The following is a 13,379-nucleotide window of genomic DNA, read 5'->3' on the forward strand; positions in this document are numbered from 1 at the left end:
CCCTCTATAATACCCACCACCTGGTACCCCAACCTCCCACCCCCCCGCCACTGCAAACCCCTCAGATTGTTTTTCAGAGTCCATAGTCTCTCATGGTTCATCTCCCCTTCTATTTTTAATCTCTTAAGGAATCTCCACACTGTTTTCCAAAGTGACTGTACCAACTTGCATCCCCACAAATGGTGTAAGAGAAGAACTTGGACATTTTCATTCTCACTTTACAGAGGAGGAAAGTGAGACCCAGAAACAATACTAGTAAGGGAAAGAGCTAACTCCAATTTACTTCTATTCAATCTCTGGTCTCTAACCTCTGAGCCAACACCACAGGCCACTGAGCCAAGTGACCAGGACACCCCCTGCATGGGGATGTCAGTCATCTCTAAAACCTCTGCCTGGAGAGAAGGGCCAGGTGCTGGCCAGCAGATGTGGTGTTGACATGGGAAAGAAGCACAGAATGGAAGGGGGGACAAGAATGGAAGAAACATGCATCTTCCCTTTTCCCAATTCCTCATCCCCAAATAGACACTAGGTCAGGAACATGCAGGCTGGGTTTACCAATGCAGCTGATACTGAATGTAGTAATTATATGATTCTGAAGTGATATGGCTTAATTCTGTTAAAAGTGGAATGAGAACACTACCATGGGCCGTCTGATGTATGTTCCATTCATATCAGCCAAGAACAGACACCTCTACCATGTTGGGGGCTAGGTTGACCAGATTTCTGATCTAGAAGCCCCACTGTTGGACACCTATATTCTTAATACAGCATTGCTACCAGGTGGCTATTTAGCACATATTAGAGTACTTCAGGGACAGGAAACTCATTGGCTATGGAAAAAGACTTACCTCTGGTCAGATAAATTTTTAGAAATACTCTGTAATTCAAAATCTGAGTTATTTTACTCTGTTTCCAGAGGTCTTGTTTCTATCCTTGCAGATATACAGAACAAGTTAGCTCTTTTTGCTTCCTCATGGTTACCTATAGCGGAAATGAAATAATATGTGTGTGTATATTTCTGATGACTAACTAATACCAATATGGAGGCACGGGCTTCCTATAATCTTATCTAGTCTTAATAAAAAGATCTAAGCAAAATTTCAACTCATCTTCTCATTTACCACCTAGTTAGAAAGGCAGAATTCTAATGCTGATCTTTCATTAATAGACTGCAGTACCAATTATCTGCTAAGAAATATGAAAGAATCGAGCACTCTGCTATACCTAGCAACCTATACCGACAACAACAAAAATGAATAAATAAATTTTTTAAAGGACAGAACTGGGATAGATAACTGAAAGTAGGAGAAATTCATGAATTCATTTATGCTTTTAGCTAAAATGCATCCCTCCTCAAGTCAGTCTGAAGCTGTTAGCACGGCAGGGTGTTGCACCTACTAATGATTCCACAGCTGGCACGTGCATGGCGTCAGTGTTTATTGGCATCCTCTAAGTCAGTTATTTTTAAGAAGCTCTCTTCCAGGCCTCTGAATAAATTATCTATCAAGTGCAGCAGTGCATGACAACACCCAAAATACAATTTGCAGTCTTGCACAGGCTCTCATTATTTGGTGTAAATGAAATCCCGAGTCATTAAACTTTTTAAAAACTGAAGGCCCCTTTTATTAAAAATATAAGCAATTGAAAGACCTCTTAGGTCATTCTTTCAATCCATGCTATGCATAGTAATAAGCCTAGAAATTCGATCTATCCCTCCGCAATTGTTTACTTTTCTTTGAAAGACAAAAGTTTCTGTCAAACACATCACAGAAAAAGTTCAAGCAGGCTAGTTTCATCTATTCCACTGGGAATGTGCCCAGAAAATTGGCCAAGAGAAAAGACAACACAAGCAGTGATGATAAGAAATAACATACTCTGAAATTTACAAAGTTATAAGTCAACAGAATACATAGGATTTCTGCTGAATAACTATCAGCGGTTCACACTTCTTTGTGTCTGAAGGTTTTTCTCCCCCATATATGCTGTAAACTTTTTTTTAAAAATGAAAATAAATAAATAAAGGAAATGGAAAGAGCTTCTCCTTGATCTGCTTATATGAGCCTTATCAATTTCAGGCAAGATGGCAATACTTTCTTGACAATGAATTTAAACGTAGCTGCAGTCTCTCTGCTATGTTTACCATGAATTTTGATGATGCTTTATATGAGCCTCAGAGCTATTTGATGTTGCTATACTTTTAATCCATGAACTGAGACTCATACCCCATCAAAAAACATTTAGCTACAAACCAATATGGAGTTAATGTTATCTACCACAGCTTGTTTTCTTGTTGGCTTACCAGTGAGTAAACACACACTATGACACAGTGTAACATCTTAATAACGTGAATGTCCAGGAAAAGCATTAATCACCCACTTATACACTAACCAAGCTTAGGTGTGATTTCACTCTGCATTATCGATATGTTATAAAGACGCAATTTAACGCCTGTGCTATATCAGAATCTGAGGAATTAGAGAAGCAGGAGCAGCAGCAGCAGCAGCCAACAGCAGGAGCAGGAGAAAGAAATAGCTCTAATGGGTTTATCCAGAAAAATCCTAATGCCATTAAACATTTGATTAGTGTGGTTCTCTCCCACTATTATTAAGTTCCATGAATGAAGACACTTTCATTTTTTTCTCTCTAGTATATTTTCATTAATTAACATCTTCTTGGCATGGTCGATACTCAGCAAGTGTTTGTTAAGGAAGGAATAAGGAATATATTCTAAGAATATATATATAATATAGAATATATATTCTAAGATATATCATTTATATAATAATATAATATTCTTAATATTCTAATATATATTCTTAGATATATAATATATTCTTATATATAATATATATTCTTATATATATTATATATATATAATATATATTCTAAGAAATATATTCCTTAGAATAAGGAAGGAAGGAAGGAATGTAACTGGCATATTCAAATTGTTGAGCCTTTCTGGGTTCAAATGACCCTACCAGAACAGGGCATACTTTGAAAACGTGTCTCAGAAATAATTAAAAAGCTTTTGTTGTCCAAAGTATCGATGACAAATTTAATAAAAATACTGGCACTGAAAGAAATTTAATTCTAAGGCAGTATAAGCTTCTAACCAGTTCTAGAACATTTTTTTTTTTTTATAATAGCTCTGATTGTAGTAGAAGGATTCTAAACAATCCCACTCTCTTGGTACTGATGTTCCCATGCAATATCTTCCCCTTGAGCAGGCAATGGACCTTAATACTTGCTTCTAATTTGGCAAGAGTGATAGAATGTCAGCTAGTTATAATATAAAAAGAAAATCTCAATTTCCCTCCATCAACCCCTCTCTCTCTCTTTCTCTAACACACATACACGCATGCACATGCACATACATGCACATACTCCTCAGACTGAAAAACAATTGGCCATGTTGTAAACAGCCTAGAGAGAGGTTAAGCCTCCTTCTAATCCTGAGATGATAAAGTCTTGAAAGTCTGGCTTCAAGTGAGAGAGAGTCAGAACCACCCAAGCTGCTCTAAAATGTCTGACCCACAGACACCATGACATGACATAGTAAATGTCTTGTCAAACACTAAATTTGGGGATGATTAATTACGCAGCAATAGGTCACTAATACCTTGAGATATAGCACCTAGTCTAAGGTTTAACATACTTATCAAAAGGGAATCCATGGACATGGGAGATTTTCATTAAGAAATTTCTTTATTTTGGCTGACTCTTGATTTTGGCTCACGTCATGATCTTAGGGTCATGAGATCAAGCCCCAGGTTGGGCTCTATGCACAACCCAGAGTCTGCTTGAGATCCTCTCTCCTCCTCTCCCTGCCCCCCACACATGCATTCTCTCTCACTCTCTCTTGGTCTCTAAACAAAAAATTAAACCTTTAAAAGAAAAAAAAAATCTTAATTTTAAGTTGAAATATACCACCTTACAATTTTGATCTACTAGTTCCAATTTGATGGTAAAGCAATAAACCGGACAGATCATTTTTCCTGGAATATTAGAGATTATATTCTAGTAAGGGGGACAGATAGTAAGCAAATTTTAAAGTGGACAAAATAATTACAGACTCTTTATTAGGAAAGAACAAACAAGCTAAAAGAGAGGGAGTGTTTAGAGGAGGTCCTATTGGTTGGTGTGAGCAAGAAAGGCATCTATGAACAGATGATGTTTGAACTGGGCTTAAAGAATAGGAATGAGCTAGTCATAAGAAGATCTGGGGAGAGATCCAGTGAGGCAAATGGAGCAATAAGGATAGCATCCCAGAAATGAGCAAAGCATTGATAATATTTAAGAAATAGAAAACCAGTTAGGTTGAGGCATGGTGAGAAAGGGGATAAATGACTAGTTCATGATGAGTGAGAAAGGCTAGCAGGGGCCAGATGTTGTAGAACCCTGGGAGCCAAGAAAAGGATCACTTTTTTAAACACAACCGGAAGCCATTTCAGGGTTTTAAGCAGGAGACTATCATGACTTAAGTAAAACCCTTATAGTTGGGCCAATTAAGACTGTTCAATAGGTGTGCATATGAGTTTCTCAGATATATGAGGAGAGCAGTTAACATTGACTTGGATTATTACATAGAAGTTAAATTCTCTGCTCGGGCTCTTAGGGGAAGTTTGGGCTCTCTTTTCTGAAATAATTCCCAATCAAAATATCACACCGTATTCAGAAAGAATGGTGATCGCCTCTCTCTGGAATCTCCTTTCTTCTAGTAGGCTCTGGGAAGCCTCATGCCTAAATTTAAATCCCGAGCTGAGGAAGTAGTGCTGAAACAGTCGTTACAATATCAGAAACATAAAATGAGGTGAGGTTTCTAGTGTAAGCACCCTAGATAGGCGAGAAGTTCTGAACGTGCCACCAGAAAATACCAGTCTGCAGCAGTACAGTTTAGAAGATGTTCTACAGCTGAGTGGTATTCCTTGGCTTCTCACATCACTCCTTCGTCTTTGGTCAAACATAAGGAAAATGCATTAAGGTTAAAATAGCTGGGTGCTTTGGTTAACTATTACGGTGTAACAACAACATGTAAAATCTCAACAGCATAAACAATAACAATTATGCAGTTTGCCGGGAGCAGCTCTGCTTCAGACTGTGGGTCTGCTCCCCGTATCTCCTTCTGGAAGCCAGACTTAATGGATGAAGTTACTTGGGACATGTACTCATTGCGGAGATTGGAAGCAACACTCAGGTGGATGAAATACATGACACTTCCTAATGCTTGTGTTCATAAAGGACATATATTGACTTTTCCATTAACCAGATCATGACAGATGACAAAACATTATCAGAAGGACTGTGTTCCATACTTCCCCTATGGAAAAGAAGGTGAGAGAGGGAAAGATTATTTTCTGAACATCAGTCTAATGTACCACACTGTAGGTGACTCATAAAAATCATCATCCTTTTATAAGACCAAATGGGTATAGGCAGCTTATCAGGCTACAGAACAGCTGAAATCTGTGACTCCTAGGTATAATATTCATTCTGGCTTCTTTCCTTTAAGTCTTTGTTCCTTAGTTCTCTTTGTCCAAGTCCATACAGATCACTAGCTATGTTCAACATTGTCTTCATTCCATATCTTATGTTGTACCAATGATATGGAGCAGCACATGAATCGCTGGCCCAGGTAATGAGCATCTCTAACAATTCTAAGCCTTAAACAAATAATGATAAGCATACAGTTTGCTGATTAGATTCTCTTTATCATAGAAACAGAAAGTGGTGTTTTCTACTTCCTAGCAGAGAGAGCTTCTACATGTGTAGTGAGCAAACTGTATATTGAGGAAAGTATATTGGGATCACACAAGGACTTGCCCCTCTAATCATGGGTAAACTGATGGCCATATCACTCTCCAGAATTGTCACTGAGGTTTTGGTAGTGTCGCCATTGAACTTACTTTGTGTCAGGAGTGGGAGAGTGGTAATAGGGTATGTATCACTTTTAAAATAATAAAGCATCTAAAGTATATATGTTGTTTCTGGAATTAGACATCCCATACCATATACATTTATGGCTATATTTTTTCTTTGAAACATCCCTCTTTATTCAGGAGAGAGAGTATTTGGCAAATATATGAAAGAATCAGAAATGTTTGCCCTTGACATTAAACTCTAGGTTCTTTAGCACTTAGGCCTCTATTACTGAATCACTACCTTGTAATAAAAACCATCTTAAAATGTCTCACATGAAAATTAATTTTTATGTGTAGATAAATTTCCTGTTGGTAGAAATTAAATTCCAATTTCTGCTCTTAGTATAATGCAGGCATTATATAAGGTTTTGTTAAGCCATCATCATATAAAACAAAGTGGCAATATGTAAAGCACATAAATGTGAGGAAAAACCTTTCAAACTTCTATGTTATTATTTGACAAAAATTGTTCATGTCATGAGCAAATATATCATATTGAAAACCATGTATTTGTCTCTGAATACTGTTCTGAATGCAAATTTTAAAACTATTTTATATAGAGAGAAGAAAATCTACCCATATTTTCATATAAATGTTAATGGTGGTACGTAAGAATGTACATTATTTCTCTAACAGTTTCTTAACATAATTTACCTTTAATGAACATACATCAAGTTTTCAAATATTTTACATTTTCTATGGTAAGCTAGCTAGTGTTTAAAAATTGTAAAAGTGGTGCTCGCTTCGGCAGCACATATACTAAAAATTGTAAAAGTGAATTACAAGGAAAACTGACATGTATCCATGCTATTAAAGGAAACTTTAGATACATTTTTCTGACCTCTGCCCTATGTGTGGTTATTATAAAGGTTGATTTGAGAAAAAAAATCAAACTTGTATTTGATAGTTGCCTCAATTGGCTTGTCTTTGTCATTTTATATATTTTATGGGAGAAGCAATTTTATTTCCTTGTCTTGAGGTGCTAAGTAACTTCTATTTTTTAAGTTTCCAAAGTATTTAAAACTTTGTCTTTCTACTTTGGAAACTCTTATGTTTAAGATTAAAAGATTATAAGTCTTCAGCTGAATCCTAGAGGACAAGTTCAAATGGCATATTTTAACAGATGAGGAAAAGGTGGTAGAGATCAGGTAAAGGGCTTGCTTATGGACATATATCTAGTTCCCAGCTAAGCTGAGACAAATGGAAAATGTTCTCATTATCTTGTGCTGTTTATAGTTTCTCCACAGATTCTTGATGCCATTCCATCCTTCCCACACTCTGGCACCATCTTCTATCACTGTCATTATATTCATTAGCAAACAACAATTTCCTCAGTTGAGAAAGTGGCTAGAAACACTGATTATATTTTTATCAGATGCTCTCAACAAGGAGAGGAAAATACAATGTGTAAGAATTCATTTAGTGAATTATTAGATAGCATGTATATAAAAATGCATGGCTAGGTCTCACAGCTCTGGACCTTCCAGTCCTTGGGCCTGCTTTGGTTATCCACTTTGATATCCACAACACTAGAAAGTCTTAAAATGTCTTCTATGTTTTTTACTGTTATCTCAGAATTATTTAATGGATCACCCTTTTTACTTCTTTACATCCAGTTAAGAAAAGAACTCTCAAGGAATGAGTTCTCAGCTTTCTTTTCTTCCTTGTACTCGGAAAGTATAATCTAATAGCCAAACTTAAACCTCCCATTTCTGTGAATTACTTCCATTTCTATGTCTAGCCTTCCACTTTCCTATGCTATACCTGCATTTCCCCTTGAAATATCCATTATAAATATTCTGAAAAGTTATTCTAGCTATGTCACTAAGTCTTCTCTCTCTGTCACACACACACACACACACACAAGCATATATACCACTGCCTTCACCAAATTTGTATGTTACTAATTAGTCCCACTACCCCCTTTGTTATGATGATTGAAATCTCCAAATAGCTTACTTTGTATCTCTTTATTGACTATCACATCTACCAATTGCTAATCCCCAATAATTCACAAAATATCTTTCTGTCTATCCCTATGATGACAACTTTAACCTGGAAATGAAGTAATTTGTCATTCAGTTGAGTATAATATATTAAAAAATACACATCTTTCTTTAACCTCTCTTAACCCTAGAATATTTTACATATTAGTTTTCTTGAGGAACATATTACTTTCTTACTTAATATCTTCCCCAGCCATAAACAACTATTAATCTAATCTACTCTTTGTTTACATTAGATTTGCATATTCTAGACATTTCATATGAATGCATTTCTATACTATGTGGTCCTATGTGGCTGGCTTCTTTGACTTGGCATAATGGTTTATAAGGTTCATATATGTTGTGGAATCTATCAGTACTTTATATATTTTTACTACCAAATATATTATTTTATATGCTGGAGCGTACTTCACTTACCCATTCACCACTTCATGAATACAAGCCTCCATATTGATTAGGGTCCAGTGGGAAAATGATAGTGAGAAAAAATTATAAATGTTTAAATGTTCATATTTTTATTTATCCTCAAAATTTATGAATGTGTCTTTTTTATATTATGTTCAATTAGCCAGCATATACTACACCATAAGTTTTTATTGTAGGGTTCAACAATTCATTAGTTGTGTATAATACTCAGTCTCATCCCAACATATGCCCTCCTTAATACTCATCACCTAGTTACCCCATTTCCCCACCCGCCTCCCTTCTGTAACCCTCGGTTTGTTTCCTGGAGTCCAGAGTCTTTCATGGTTTGTCTTCCTCTCTGATTTCTTCCCATTCGATTTTTATGAATGTGTCTTAATAGCCTTTGACATCAGGGTAAAAAGAACAAAACAGATGAACCAGTTTCACTTTCAGTTACTGGTCATTATAGAAATAATTTTACATGATTGAAGAAATAGTGGGGGAGATTCGGTATAAAAAAGTACCAATTATTCACTGCCCCCTGTTACAAATAAGAGTTTTTAACAGACTAGCCCTTTTTATAAAATTTGTTTTTTTACCTTGGGAAGAATAAGGAGCAATACTAACAGAGCAATCTCTGTAATAAAGGATTGCTTTAGTTCTTAATAGTAGGCTGAGTCATATGATATTGCCATTTTTGTAGATGGAAAAATATTGTCTAATATACACAAGTCTATAAGAAATGGCTGAAATCCATTGATGGGAAGATATATTTCTTCATTTACTTTAATAAATGTGACAGACTGATACTAAAATGAAAGAAATTTATAAGCACTGCTATTATAATAAACAAATACTATAAAAAAATCACATTAGAGATATTTCAAATGTCTTTTTCTCTTCCTTTCTTTCTGAGAAAATTCACACCCCAAACTCCTTCTGTGTGGGAATTCAACCTTCGCAGCACTAAATTCTCCTCAACTCCAGAAGCCCTGGCTGATAAACCAAACTGAGCTTATTTATAGGCTAGCTAGTAACTTATGACTTGACTCAGAAAAATAACCTTGGGTAAATAAATTCACTAACAAGAATTTAAAATAAGAGAAAAAAAGTAATGATGAAAAGAATAGGCAAAAAGAAAGTAGCCCATACCTAGGCCACTGCTGTCTCTAAACTATGTGAGCCAACTTTCACCATCTTTTGAATTCCCATACAAAGTTTATGTATCCAAAACAAACAAACAAAAAAACCCTATATTTTCTTGATTGCCTTATCCTCATAAATATTCCCAAATACCTTAATTACAAGATGGCCTATAAAAAGCATAAGGGAATTTTTACCAGTTCTAATATTTTGTCAACCATAAAGTCTGAAGAAAAACAACCTCTGCCTTCAGGTATGTTTGTGTCATCCCTGACTGGTTATTTAGATGGTTCATAAAAAATTTCACCCCAATTTTATTTAGAAAGAAGTTACTCAAAGAAGTTATATTGAGAAATCCAACCGATATTACATTGTACCACATAAACTTTCTGCATTATCCACAGTCCAAAGTATCACATTATAAAGTTCTTGGTGCCTTTCAATTGAGTATGCCTTACAGCTCACCTTATGAACATGAAAATTAAAGAAAAATATCCATTTTTATCATTTATTCCTGTTTGAAATTATTTTTTTGTCAGCAGATGAAACATGAAATTACTTTAGAAAGGTACTAAAAGGTAAACGTGTTGCTGGATAGCAAGAGTGAAAAGAGGTGAATAGTAAATATTTTTTAAAGATAATTTTTTTCAAAAAAAATATTAATTTTAGAAAATACCAACAAACTGAAAGAAAACATTTAGATGGACCATCTAAACTCTATTAGCCATCCAAGGATAAGTACCATTAATATTCCAAAGTGTAACCTTTCAATATTTTCCATGCATGTGTATTATTTGTGGGTACACACCCACATACACAGAAATATATACACATACATATACATACACATATATATGTTAACAGCACAAGGATATGGTGTACACTGTACTTTGTAACTTGCTTTTCTAAACATCTTTGCAGATTTCCTAGTATTGTATTATATGACTAGAGGCATGTATTTGATTTATATTTTACATTAAATTGTTATAACAAATACTTAAGGTATTTTGTAAAATGAATCCTATAATATGTAAACAATAATATTTGGAATAATCTCTTATATAATTTTTTTTCCTTAGGATTTTATTTATTTACTTGAGAGAGAGAGAGAGTAGGAGACAGAGCATGAGAGGGGAGAGGGTCAGCGGGAGAAGCAGACTCCCTGCTGAGCGGGGAGCTTGATGCGGGACTCAATCCCCGACTCCAGGATCATGACCTGAGCCGAAGGCAGTTGCTTAACCAACTGAGCCACAGGTGCCCTCTGATAAATCTTTTATTATTTCCTTAGAGGAAGCCTAAAGGGGACTTTGTGAGCCAAGAGATAAGACTACACTTTGTTGTTAATACCTTACCAACCAGAATATATGTATTGATTTATTTTCTAAACAAAAATGTACATCTAGAATGATCCATTTCTTTATATTTCATCTAATGTAAGACATTCTTTTTATTCCCAATGATAAAACTGCTAAGCATTGTTGCTTTCCCTTTTAAAATTTTTAACAATTGATGAGATTATTCATTTCCTTCTATTATTTATTATGTAATTAGGTGTAACTTTATCTGATAGTATTTGTTTTATTTAGTTTACTCATAAAAGCTCCTTCCATATGAAATATATTTGCCTATCACATATATTTTGAAAAATGATTTCAGATTTTATTTTTCTTCATTTTTTTCTGCTATAAAACATTTTTAAATTCATGTAGTCAAATATACCAAGTTATTTTTTATGGCATTTACATATGGAATCACAAAACCTTCCATTTTTCAGAATTATATAAGTAATCACTCATGTTTTTCAGTAACTTCATGATTTCGTACATTATAACAAAGTGCTAATGCTTATGGAATTTACTTTGATTTTTTTTAAAGATTTTTTTTAATATTTTGTTAATTTATTTGACAGAGAGATCACAAGTAGGCACAGAGGAAGGCAGAGAGGGTGGAAGAGAAGCAGGCTCCCTGCCAAGCAGAGAGCCCGAAGTGGGGCTCGATCCCAGGACCTGGGATCATGACCTGAGCCGAAGGCAGAGGCTTTAACCCACTGAGCCACCCAGGCACCCCAACTTTGATTTCTTTTTAAATTAGGACCTCATTTTATTTTTATCTAAAAATGTCAGATCCAACATTCTTTTCAGTCCAAAAATACGTTATTATTCTTTTCTGATCCATTTGAAATTTCAACTCTATTTGTAGTTTCAACTATATAAGAACATATATCATCAGTTTCTGTTATTTATAGACTATGCCACTTTTACTTAGTATTTATTCCTGTGCCTTTCATAGATCATGATTTATAGTTACAATTTAAGATATTTGTGAATGCATAACAAGGAATACAATCAACAAAGATTTAATTTACATATAATTTCCTCATCTTCCCTCTTCTCTTCACCATTATGAAAACGGGATACTGAAATTGAAAAATATAAATGGATTAGAAAAAGATTTCTGTGTGTATGTGTGTGTATTTTCTTGAATCAACTCTGATCAAACTTCTAAACACCTCACTCTTCTATTAAACATTGTGCCAAATATGTTCCAAATAATCTCACTCATTATAGATTTATTTCTTTGAATTATGGATAATAATTCATCCACAGTAAGAGCCAAGTAAATTTTCATAATTCCAGATTCAAAAGAGTTTTCAGAGGTCACTTTTTCTATTCCAGGATTAGTTTTCTCAGAGATACAGAAAATAAGAAGGATTGTAAATGAAATATAAAAGGTGAACCAATTTCTTTGGCCAAAACATCTAAAGTTATAGAGTTTGTATAGAGTTTAGAGTTAAATTAGTAGCTAGTACTAGTTTACAAAAATAACTATAATGTAAAAGTCAGAGAAGGACAGACATTGTAGAAAGTGTAGAGAACAACCCATGGGAATTTTGTTCCTATGAAGGACTGAATTCATAATTACCTATGGAATCATCAGAAGAGCTAGGATTGAAATTTTAGATCATTACATTAGCACAGATGATCAGAAAGCTGCTGCTTTTTTCATCCCAGAAAGAAAACTTCAAATAATTTGTATTTGTCTGGCTGTATTTTGTTTGTTTTGGTTCCTTTAAATGAATATTTCTAGTGTCTGAATCATTACTTCAAGTATCATAAAGAAAGACCAAAAGGAAAAGATGACTCAGGAGACATTAGAAATGTATCTATTCTGTCCTAACTCCTATTCATCATCTCTATTTGCTTAATTACATTATAAAGATTGTTCATTACCTACATGATGGCAAAATCCTTAATAAAGCTAAACAGCATTCTCTCCAAACTATTATCTAAAGGCTTAAGAGCTTCCAAATGGAATAAAGGCAGAGGGGTTAAAAAATGGAGGGGGGGGTGTTGAAAATAAAATACAAATAAAATGAGTAATATTGCAGAGTCTGTAATGCAGTCATTTTTAGATTAAAGAGGCAGCACACATTTTAAACAATCAATGAAATATTATGGTATAGTGAAATAAAAATTTCAAACAAATTTTTTGAAGCATGCAACACTGGAGGAAAACAAAAGCAAAAACAAAACAAAAACAAAGGGTAACTAACGATCAGTGTGGTACCTGAGTGAGTGTACAGACATACCTTTTTTCCAGGGTTTTGTTACATACCATAAAATAATTTCAAAGCATCACTGTGAAAGATTTAGTCAGTGTTTGACTGTGCTGCAGGCGGCCAACAGTGACTAGAATTTCCCCAGCTATTTATTCAATCTATTGTTTGTGCACTAATCTATGAAATTTCATAATGAGTTTGCATTTTTCAATCATGTTAACTTCCTCTTTTTGTTGTTGTTGTTGTTGTTTTGAATAGTTCATCCATCCAAAGAAAAGAAAGCTGGTGTTATAGCAATGTATTTAAACACATTTTAATGGGTGAAAATGTATATTATGAAAACAGTAA

Source organism: Neovison vison, chromosome 6, assembly GCF_020171115.1.
Source record: "Neovison vison isolate M4711 chromosome 6, ASM_NN_V1, whole genome shotgun sequence".
Classification (NCBI taxonomy): domain Eukaryota; kingdom Metazoa; phylum Chordata; class Mammalia; order Carnivora; family Mustelidae; genus Neogale; species Neogale vison.